The following is a 12841-nucleotide window of genomic DNA, read 5'->3' on the forward strand; positions in this document are numbered from 1 at the left end:
GAAATGTCTGTCACTCTAAAAACACTACAAATGAAAAATGCAAAGCTTTAATGGCGGGATTTTTATACCAAAATTCTCCAGTTATGTCCCGTTTTGGATAAAAGACTGCGACATAAGCTTCATCTATTTATATATGCGCATGTGAAAATGATAGCTGAAAAACGCAAAAATCTCAAATTTGGTATATGCATTTATCACCAGACTCATAAAATTGTATCGAATTTGAGCAAATGACAGATTCAAAATCTTTCAAGGTCTTTTCACCTGTAAATGAGCACCATAATTCAGAACCACAACAGCTTAAATCAATTAAATTCGATATCTGGACTATCTTAAATTTTTAAAAATCTGTGTTTACAATAAACTATTGAAAAACGCCCATATAGCATATTTTTTTCCACTTTACTATGAAACATAAAGTGGGCCATAATATATAAATACGAGGTGATCCCCAAATCATGATAAAAACTTAAAGGCCTTGTGCAGGACATTATCTTTTATTGTATAGGAATGCATGTGAGAAAATCATGCGATGAGTCTCGGATACCAGTAATAAGGTATGAAAGGAGAGAAAAATGGAGTTGATGGAAGAGAAAGAGCATAGAGAGTTTTGGAATGCGATGAATTGACTAATAAACGCGTCCTTCAGCCAACCTGATCTCCTGCTTTATACAGTCCCGACTTCATTTTATGGGCACATTCCAAGAGTTTTGTTTGTACAAATTCTCAGAATACCACCAAGTTCTGCGCTTGAAAGTGAAATATCTGACATCTTTAAATATATGCACAAAGCGTTTAACCAGCGCTGTCAAACATGTATCACTGTTGATGGAAATTTTGGGAATTATTTACGTGTCAACAACCTTAATAAACCCTTCGCCTTTCGTTACATTTCTTATTTCCTGTGTCTTCGCCTCCCTTTATCATTTGGTACAATACATTTTTATACAATAAATGGCTGTTAAAGTGTTCTGTAGTCATTTATTGTATAAAAATAAAAAATATCTCTTAAGTTTGTATCATGAATTCAGAGTACCCCTGTATGTTATAATATCGAGGGAAAAATGATCATATCTCATTCTCATCTTGAAAGATCTGAGAAACAACCTGCAAGTTACTGCCTTCTGATTTGCATACGCCCCCCTTTCAAACTTCTTTTGCATTTGTTCAAATCAGCTTTACTTCTGATCCGACCCTCCAAGCAAGAAATCTGCGATATCGCGGGGAGCACTTAATCATAGATGGACTTTGCCGCAGTGGATCACTGTTCCGGAGCAGAGAAACTTCGGATGAAAGTCATGCAAACTTGTTTTCTGGCGTAACCCTTTGTTTCGCCCAAATGCCCGTTTTTATGGAAGGATTTTGGGGAATGGAAGACAGATTTGAGGTTCAAAAGATATTTGAAGGCTGCCAATTAAACTTCCATGCAACTTTCAAACTGCCAAAAAAAAAAAAAAAAAAAAAAAAAACCGTTGATGCATAGAAAAAAAAGTTGAACGAAAAGTATTTTCTAATTAAAGAATGAATTTAATAAAGGCATTAGTTATCTTCACTGTTATACCTATTATATCATGCATTTCAATCTTTAATTTCTAATTCATTTTTAAAATATTATTAGAAGATATGGCCACCTAGATTGTTAATAATATCTCAAATCTGATTACATATCATGTGGCTTGTCTCTCACTGCATCGCGCCATTCTCTTTTTTGCTAACCTTTATTTCTTTGCATTGGAATTTTCTCAGTACATATATCCATGAACATTCAAATCAAAACTCGTCATTCAATTCGAATTAAAATAAACAGAGATCCGCTAAAAGAACAAAATGCTCTGCGAAATATAAAATTTCAAAAAAATCCGAAAAAAAATATTACCAAGAACTTCTAACAGGCTTTGAAGTGAGAATATAATGAATTAGAATAAAATTAGATTTGCCTTAATTCATCTCATTAGTTTTTACTAAAATCCAGCTTAAAAAGGTAAACAGAATGGTAAGTTTATACTCCTATAACTAATTCTTATTCGTATTTACCTTTATTCGTACTAAGGAAAATGATTCAATTTAAGTATTTAAAAAATTCGACAAACTCTCTTGATGTCAAAACAGAAGTAAGGATTTCTATTTTTGATAGTCAGTCAGAGCAAATAAGAGTGGAAGGGGCATTTTTCGTTCAGCGTTACAGGCAACGGTGGACAATTATATGTATTAATAATAATTTGAAAATAATTTTTTTCTCGAATCCATTAACAGGTAGCAGTACTTGTGTGAAACTGAATTCGATCAAGTTAATCTATTAATTGATAGTTAAATTCAGAAAATATTGTAATCTTATCGAAAATAGACAATCACTAATGTCTTCTCGTTTTTTCAGCAAGTCTGTCCACGTATATATAACTCAAAGACGATTAAAGCTGAATGTTTAGAATTCAACTTGAGTTGTATCGCCAAAACTGCGAATCTAAATTAAACGTGCACACAGTTAAATAAGAGGAGGCATCCAAAACTCAGGCTACATTTTTCGTCTAACATTACGAAACACAAAACCTCCTTTAGTCCCTTTCTCTAAGCTTTCAGAAAAGGAAAATTCGTGTCTATACTTTGGAGCTCTTTCTTTTGAACATCTAGGTTCAAAAGTTGATATAAATATGCAGTATTAAACGGATGCCCACATACCGAATTTCATTTATCTAGTCTGTTGCCTTTAAAAATTTATCTCGTTCACAGGCAAGATAACAATATGAACGGGCTTAATGAGATACATAAAATGGAGATTCTTTAAAATATAGAAAATTGAATCTTTGTCTATTTAACATTTTTTCTTCGTATACAGGAGAAAATAAAAAAAATAAAAAAATTAATAAAAAATAAAAGAAATAAAAAAATTAATTAAAAAAAACTAAGCAATTAGTGGCAGTAGTCTTTCCAAAACTTTCTCACATCCTCTCTAATAGAGGTGTTATCTCAGAGATGGCACGAGTTTACAATGGTCAAAAAGTCTTTAACGATACATTTTTAATAGATTTGGAGCCGAATGGACCTGCGAAACCTTACGGTTGGGCTTATTATATGCTGAGATGAAGGCTGACATTAAATGGCTTAATGGCTCTGTCGTCTCTAGAACAGGATAACTAGCAGTTCGAAATATTCCTATTCACCCCCCCCCCCTCCAGCATTTACGGAAGAGAGTAAAAGGTCCAGTGAATATCAGAACTCGATCCCAAAAGAGCAACTGCGCATTTGCGTTATTGAGAAAAAGCATCGCTCTGATCGAAATAAGCACATTCGCATGTAAAATCACCCGGGGGGAATAAGCAAGTCCTCCTGAATTCCCTTCCATGAATTATTCAGTCGACTATGAAGAAAGTTTTGACGGTTGCTCCGAGTTCGGATTAAAAGGTTTGTCACGATCGGATAATGAAAATCACGCGTAAAAAGGTTAAGAAATCTTTCGTGCTGCACTTCTAAGGACTCAACCCGTCGGTTTTATGACGAAAGTATTGCCCAAGACTTGAATTTTGATATTGACAAAAGGGTTCAGTCTCCCATATCAATTTAGTTAACAGCTTTGTGCATTAACTCTTTCAAAGGCCGTGAAAAGGGCAGCACTGAATGCATCCATTTTTAAATGTCCATGGTAAGTTATTTTACTACTTCTCATGACAGTTGTTATCTCTTGCAATTTCATATTGTTTATATATTTTGTCCACTTACCATCATTTTAACACTCAAATTAATAACAAGCAATTATTTTTATTAAAACCCCCCTTCAGCAACTCATTGTGTCCTTACAATATCAATAGAAGTTATTTAGCCATGTCTACAAACTTTGATGAACTCTGTCTTCAATGAATGAAAATATCACTTTAAATTATATTAGCACAATAAAAATAGAATATTCTGTTTACATAGCCTGCGAAATTGCGAATGAAACTGCATATATGTATTCCATGAATAAGATACAGGACTGTCAGAATTTTACCTTGCGAAATTTCTCATAAAATGAGAAATATTAATGAAGCATCTAGAGATCTATTGGAAAAAAAAATGCAAAAATTGTGGCAGTGGTTGTGTCTGGAGATTATGAAGAGTTTCTTTTCCCAAATGAAATAGGTGAATGCTTTCATGATTTTTCATAAAAGGAAATGGAAAACAGGTGACTTTTGATGACGTTGTAATATCTTGGCCAAGATCGACCAAATAAGAGAGTAGCGTAACAAAGTAATTTTTTTATTTTTTATTTTAATCTCTACCTGTTTACAAAAAACAACTCGTTCTCATCTAGTTTAGTATTATTTACAAAAATCAAATGACAGTTCAATCATGAAATTGTTCTTGATCAAAACGGAGAATAAGTCACCAAAAACATTGCTAACAGTTCTAAATGACTACTCCAGAGCAGCTCCAGAAATCCATCAATCTTTATCGCCTGGACCCTAACACAGAAGTCTGAGTCATACGGAATTTCTCAAAAAAACAGGAACAACTTTTCCATACTCCGACGTCTCTTTTAATTCTCCTTCGAAGTCCTTCCCTTTTTTCTTTTTCTTTTCTGGAAAAATCCGCATTTTTCATCAGTCACCCGTCTTCGGTTTCTCATTAGTGAACTTGAGTTTCCTATCACCCAATAGTTGCTCAGCAACGCTTCCTCAATGGTCTAAACCCGACCGAGGGAGTGTCTGTTAAGGAACCATGTTTGTAGCCGACCACCTCTTGAGCACGTATCAAATATAAGAAATTCGCAGCTAACGTCGGATGAAGTGCACTTGGATTTGACATTTAATGACAATGGTTGCTGGTAATTGATCAGTTCTTGATGAAATGAGGAGTCTCCTCATAAGGGGAAAAAAGTGTAGCATCTGGATGTTTCGACGTTCCTCTCCCTTGAAGACATGATGGAATATATTCGAAACAACAGATACACATCTGTTTTCTCACATCTGGATATAGTAACAATTGACCAGACATAATAAATCTCCTAGTGAAAAGGATCCCCATCTGGAGGTCCGTATGCACTAAACTCTATGTGGGAAAGTAGACGTTACATCTGGTCTGGATGCCCTTAGCCATGTGAGGGAAAAGGGTAAACTTTACAACGTATTTCTTTTGTTCTGAGCTCTCATATAAAATAAAAATTGGTGAAATCGAAACAATTTAGAAGCGGTTAGAATTTGAAGACTGTTTTTGCTAATTATTTTAAATATGTAGATATTTATTGAAAGTAAATGTGAAGCATCAAGAAGAGAAGGTGTCATCAGCTGTCGAGAAATAATTTGATTGAAGTAGAAGCCTAGATGCTGCAGTTTCTTATTCCAAAAATAAATGACTTGTATTGATTCACTAATTTATTATTAATTAATAAATCGAATAAAACTTATCTAAAAAGCTACTACTAAAAATTTAAATCAATTTCAGTCTTAAAAATATTTTAACATGCCTTTATTTAAAAAGAAAACCCCGACTATTTAAAGGATTAAAATAATTTTCAAGAATTTTAGCTCAGCACTTTCACAACGTATTTGAAACTGACTTCATGCCATACCAGAAATAACACTAAATACAGTGAAAAAATTTCGTTACGCATCTGTATTGATACGACACCTCTATTCGTAAATGTGCCTAGAATCCTGATGATTCTTATCCGCGTCATGTAGCTGAGTTTCAGAATGGTGGACAACATTTATTGCCAGTCTTCCAAAATATTCCAGCACTTGTGAATAACCGATTGCATGAACCACACTAGGAATTAGTTGCCAAATCCGATTTTATTGTTTATAATACATCCTGCGAGGGAGGAAAATTCGCCAAGTTTGTCCATAATAGATGCCATAATACGCTAGCGCAATTTTGTGTAAAGTAAAAATATTGTAATTATAAAAATAAAAAATATTCTACCTCAAGATTTTGGTGACTTTCCACATTTCAGACCTCACTGGGCCCAAAATATACATTTTGGAAATTATATATATCCGTGAACATTATATTTCAAAAACTCTTTGAAGTACACGGATAAACTTCGACATGCGACCTGAGCACCAAATTTTCAGATTTCCCTCAAATTTTGGAAGGAATCTATTCTTAAAGATTGCATTTGTCAAGAATGTAATGAGTGAACAAATAACTACAGACTGAGCAAAATCTGCTGCATTAGATGAATAAAATATGATGGCCTGTACACTTGTACTGATCTAAACTTGTCCTGATCTAAACTCAAAAATAGAAGAGCTTAGATAAATAAAATTTGGTATATAATCTTATGGCTAAATATTTAATTCTGCGTCTAGTTTTCGTTCAGTTTTCTTCCGTTCTATTTTAATTATATTTTTTTCGACGAAGAGGTGTCCAAAATGCATAATTAATTTTCTTTATTGTCAGAAACAGCGGGCACTTCAAGCATGGGGATGAGAGACTTCTGGAATGATGGTTGATTCCAGCCGTCCTGGTTGGTACAAACACGGTGTTGGGTTATCTATTCCTTACAGATGACAGGACATGGTCAGGTCATTCAGATTTCCAGGGGATTTGAATAGCTGGCTATGGTTTACTTCAATACACTACGAATCCCAAAACTTTCATGTGCGAAAATCTGAAAATAAAATTCTGATTACTCGTGGCTTTACGGTTTTGTTCAAGATCCGCTACGCTCCTACTGACAGGGTGGAAGGTGACACTTCTATCAGGTAAAATATGGAAAGTTTTGAGAAGACCACTCCAACTGATTTTTCCTGCGAAAAACAACATCAGTTTCAGAAACATAAGGAATTATAAATTGTAATGTACGCGTCATACCAGTTACAACTCAACTCAATACGGAATAATTTAATTTAGATTTGTTTTGTATTTTAATTAGATGTATATATGCTTTCAAAATTTTATGCAAATATCCGCAATTAAAGTGTTTTTTCATATAAATCCATAGTAATTATTGACAATTTCTACATGTAAATTCTCTCAATAATTTCTTGACAGTTTTTAAACTCATCAATATTTTCTGATTTACTAACAAAATTATTTCATTTCTATAAATTCAGTTGAAATGGTGTATTTTTATTTTAAATTGTTTGTGAATTATCAATTTTCAGAATTTCTCCTAATTTTTAAAACGCCTTCTGCTTGGAGATGTGCTTGTTTAGTATATATTTGTTATACCAGAAGTAATTACCATCCGATGCAGTGTAAAATCCTTATGATTCAAAAATTCGTTCGTAACCGTAATTTTATTAAAATTCGAGAGACTTAAACGTACTTTTTATTTAATGACAATAACAAATAATTGAACCCTTATAAGCTTTCATGAATCAATAAAGACCTTAACATCATTCCTAAATTTCGAAATCCTCAATCAAGTAAGCTTAAAGGAGTTTTATTTGTTGGGATCAGTATATATTTATATGAAAAGAACTAGGAATTTGAAAAAATATAAGAGAATTTACCTGAATTTTTTTACCTAGCCTTTAAAATAATATTTATTGTTTAGACTCTTTTAACTGTGTTGCGGTAGTAGACAAATTGGCGATAAGTAGCCATATTTGTTATAGATTTAACATCGTTACACCTAACAGTTGGCGAAAGTTTTGCAGTTGTATGGCGGCATAAGATTTTTCCTCTGTTTTAATGCAATTTTTATTTATCTCATTTCATGATTGAACTTGTAAAGTTCATGTGCAAATACTAATCTTAATATTATTCTTCCTTTTTAATGCAAATTTCTATAAGTACAAATGATGCATGATCACTAAAATAACTACATTTATCAAAAAAAAAAAATCTTCCCAAATAGAGATAAAGAGCTGCCAGGTATCATCATAAAATAATTTATTCAAAGAATATATTTTTAAAAACGTTTCCATTTTCAAATCAGTGCATTTTTAGTCTTCAAAATTTCGGTATCTTTCCACGTCGAATTTAATGCTATTCGCAGATTTTGTCCTTCTATATTCCGCATTCGATGTCAGATCAATCTGTCAAGATATCAAAATCAATCTATTTTATACATTGTATTGTTTTCAGCAAGCAATCAGATATAGTAACAAATATAGAAGTGAAGATTTTTGTCAGCTTAACAAAGTTCGTTTGCTGTATTTGGCGTTTTTGTGCAAATTATAGTGGCTGTTCAACTATTGGTGAAATAATATTTGTCGCCAATATCAAAGATGGGGAGAAATCATTTTAAAATTTAAAATTTTTTTTGAAGATATCAATCTTATTTTTGCTGTATTTTGTCTCTGATTTGGGTAAAAGTTTACAACTGAGTGCCCCTTGATTTTTTTGGTGATTTTATGGATACCAAGATCGGCGCCAAGGGGATTTTCGGTCGGTTTTCAATAGTAACGTCAATGAAATCAAAACATTTTGAAAACCAGATGTAGTGCTTCATTACTGAAATGTGTCGACAATCGAAAGCGCACCCACTCTACACTAGAACCCTGATCTACTTATTTCATGTTTCCAATAAAACTTCGTTTGTTTTAATACCGAAAAAACTAAAATAAAATTTCATTTAGGCATGGATACGTTAGTGCTATCAACTTTTTTTAAAGCAATAATTAGCCAAATGTTGTACTAAATTTAACACTTTATTGGCTTTACCTATCTTAACGTCTGCCACAAATGTTACGAACTTCGCGGCGAGAGAGCAGGGCCATAGCAAGATAAAATGGCAGTCGTCACTTATCTTGCTACAACACTCAGTGCAAATGACACTCCCCCCCTTTTTCATCGCACGGCTGGCGCCCGTTTCTTATAGTGTAATCGAGATATTATTTCACTTCAATATTCATTCATAATAGTTAATTTGTGTCAGTTGCCTTAATACTTAATAAGAACATATTTATACGTAATATTCGGGTCACCAATCATTGCCAATTTGAATGTTTTCAATGTTCCTTCCTTTCCTCCATTATTCCTTAATATTAATAGCTAAGATTTTGCTAGTTATCGGATAGATTTGACAGATTTTATTTTCTATGATTCATTTAGCTGAGAAATGCCTATTTATTAGTTTTAATAAAATCATTGAAATATGATTGCGCTGTAAAAACAAATATTGTTGGAAATATGCAGTCGACCTAATATGCATTTTTAAGCAGGTTTGGACCGCAACCTAATCGACATTCGACATTGGACCGTTCAAATTGCTTTTCTGCTGCTCAGAAATGGTTGAAATAAAAGAAATTGATCAAAGTGGAGGTAAGTATATTTTTAAAACTAAAAGCGCTAGTCTAATACCAGCAGTATTCTAATTAGAATCAACATTTTTTTTTCTGATTTATTGGTATAAATTATCTCGAAGACCTTTTTTTTTTTTTTTTTTTTTTTTGCGAAAAACAAAATCACAACGATTTCGGCCAGGTTGATGAAAATATGGGTGGGTGGGACCAACACATACTTTCGTGGCTCGCATGTAGGCAGGATATATCAAATAATTTGATAAGGATTATGAACTTAAGTTTTTAAGAACAAAATTAAATCAATTATCTTACTCATTTTTGAAAATAACACTTTTTTTTAAAGAATAGGTAGATGATGTATAAATAATTATTGCTCTCAGAATATCACTAATGTGCAAATGGTTAATAGATAATTAAAAAGGGAGGGAAAAGTCTACAAAATTTAGAACATTTTGCAAGTTAATTTTTAATGGTAGATAACTACTTCATATAGAGAAATAAATTTTAAAATCCTTGAATAATTTGCATGATATAGAGAAAACTGTTTTTTAATGTCATGATTTATTTAAACCGGAATAAAAATTCCATCGAGCAAATTATAATTTATCGAAAATATGAAAGAACTTTCGTGTTTCTAGTGAGAATTCTCCTTCGATGTGGATTGCTTGCTTGACACTATCTAATACACAGGCATTGATCAAGATATAACAGGTTTGATAAAGTTCTTTTAGCATTTTAAAGTGAATAAAACTGTTGCGACGGCAAATAAATTCATCTCAATTTTATGCCACCTTACTTTGAAACATTTGGCACAAGTATAGCAATGTCGAGAACTACATTTTCTACAAATATAGCGTCAGAGGGATTTTCTTCAGCTCAAGGAGTTGTTGTTTTTGCCAAGATCTGAGGTACTAATCGTTTCTTTATGGTGCTAGTGCAGCTGATAGGAAAAGTTCAGCTTAATATTCATTTTTCTTCTCCTTAAGGTTTCTCCTGTTATTTAGAACTTAATTCAGTAATCTCAAACGATATTACGCACGATGATGATTATTTAAAAATTCGTGAAAATTAAGTGGCAACATCGCAAGTAATTAAACTAACGTCATTCGTTTGCATATCAAACTATGTACCTCCTGCAATAAAAAAGAGGAATCGAAAGTCCTCTCTCAGAATGAATATTATCTGATACAGTGAAATTTTTATCATAATTATCCTCAGTGACAAAATCATGCGAATGAAATATAAAAATTAGTTAGATTTTAATTACAACATCATTACAACTTGTATTCCAAAATAATTTTTAAAAATTTATTAAAATGAAGGGCCAAATTTATTCACTCATTGAACTGTTGTCAATAACAATGCAATTGCATGGCTTTTAAGACAATACAATCATTTTCTTTTTCACTCATTTCGGAAGGTATTAGAGAAACTGAACAATAATCAAAACATTTCATTAAATTTTGGAAATAAAAATTTAAAAGAACTAATTAGATTTCATGTCGTCACTATATATATATATATATATATATATATATATATATATACATACATACATATATATGATGTAATAAGATCGTGATATATAATAAGATTGCAAATTTGTGAGTTATTTCGGACACACATTTTAAGGAAAATCATAGAAATTTTAACGATGCTTTATCTCTTCCTAAAAAGTTATAAAGCATTTTGTTGGTTTCACATTTCTGTAAATATTTGAATCATTTGTGTCATTGATTTCTCTCTCAAAAGCCGTTCGAGACGAAAAATGGGAGCAAATGCGAGAGGAATTGCACAAGACCAGAAAAGCCATCAAACTGGCCTTGCAGCAATTGATAAACATGAGAAAGGAACAAGTCGCTTACAAGTTACTTTTAGACAAGGAGATTGGCGTTGATGTCGACCCGAAAGGATTGTTACCTTATAAGCCAAAATGGAGATGTAAGATACAATTTGAGTGTTGCTTGTACTTTCATAAAATTAGATGACATAAAGAATGCAGTCATGTATGTCCTTTTAGATAAATCGGCTTGAGTTCTTACATTTTTTTTTCGTTTTTAATATCCTAATTTAATATTAATATTTTCGCTAAATAAAATAAGTCGGAGTGGTTACCTCGAAATTTTTCCGCATAAATTTTCGAATAAAAGTGTTGTTCCTCTTCTTTCCACTTATTTATTTAATTTTAGTTATTAAAAATACCTGCAGAGTAGTAAGAAGATGCAAATCAGTTAAAGGGGAGAATTCAACTTAAAATAATTATATATATTTATTCTTCGGTTTAATTTAGTTATATTGACGTCCCGTTTTGAAGCAACACTAGGGCTATTTTTGGACGGACCTCTCAATTTTGAACCGCGGTCAGATGACGAGGACAACACCTGAGCTGGCATCCCCCTCTAATTAATAATTGTGCTTCGAATTATTTTTTCGAGCGCAAAGGGTTAAAATTGTAGATTTTCAGAAATACTTGAAAAGAAAACAAATGTGAATTTGTTGAGCCATTTTTACAACACATTAATATAAATGCACAGACTACAATTTTAGTAATACGATCACATGCATAAATACATTTATTTAAATTATTGCTTTTTTTTAAATTTTATATACAAGCGAAAGTGCAGACCAACGAAACGTTATTTCCTCGAGATATTTGATTCACACACGATAAAGATCTTTACTTTAGATCAGAATTCATGTACTAAATGTTATCCTTTTTTTATAAAAATTTTGTCTATTTTATGCTATATAGTTAACAATATGCTATATAGTTGCTACGTTGTACTCGGATTGCCAGTGTGTTCTCTTATAAATGTATATTATTCGCAAACTGAAAGAAATCATTACATTTGATGTAAAAGCTATAAATCAAATTTCCCTCGTCTAGCTTAAAGTGTTTTTAACTTAACCTGTTCACAGACAGACAAACATATAAAATGCCAAAAATGTTTTCTTCGGACTCAAGGAGGTTTAAATCATGAAAATTCGCCAAAATCTGGGATTCGAAATTTTTGAAGATTACAATTTTATTTGTTTACTTTGTATACGAGGAAGTAACCCGCAGTAGTGGTCCCCCCCCTCTCAAAATGTCTCTCATATTCCATAATAAAGATATTATCTTCTTTCTCCGCATAAAATAGGAGAGATTATGAGGGCCGAGAATGCGCAGATTTCTATTTCCAGAATCCCATTCATGAAAGCTACACTTATGAGAAAAACAGAATATGCCATTTGGATTTCTCTTTTTCATACACATTACAAACAAAATTTCACTTAAAACAGCAATTTTAGTAATCACATTTTGTTTAGTTAAATCTTAGCTTCTTCAAATTATCACATTTAGTACAGACCGACAGACTGTCATCTCATTGACAAATTTGGTTTGAATGCTGTATCTGTGCTTTAGGTGCTAATACTGTGCTTTAAAATTTCATTATCTAAATCATTGCATTTTACAAATATCGAGTTACGCATGCTAAAATACAGAATCCTGACGGGATTGTTTCAAAATTTGATATGGAATTATACTTTAAATAGTAAATCTGTCTGCCAAATTTCTATATCTAAGTTTTGCAGTTACCGCATAATCATATAGGCAACCGCAGACTTTTTGTGAATGGTCAAACTCAAAATTTGATATAAATCTACAAATTTGGCATAAAGACCATAAA

The sequence above is a fragment of the Argiope bruennichi genome, chromosome 11, assembly GCF_947563725.1.
Source record: "Argiope bruennichi chromosome 11, qqArgBrue1.1, whole genome shotgun sequence".
Classification (NCBI taxonomy): domain Eukaryota; kingdom Metazoa; phylum Arthropoda; class Arachnida; order Araneae; family Araneidae; genus Argiope; species Argiope bruennichi.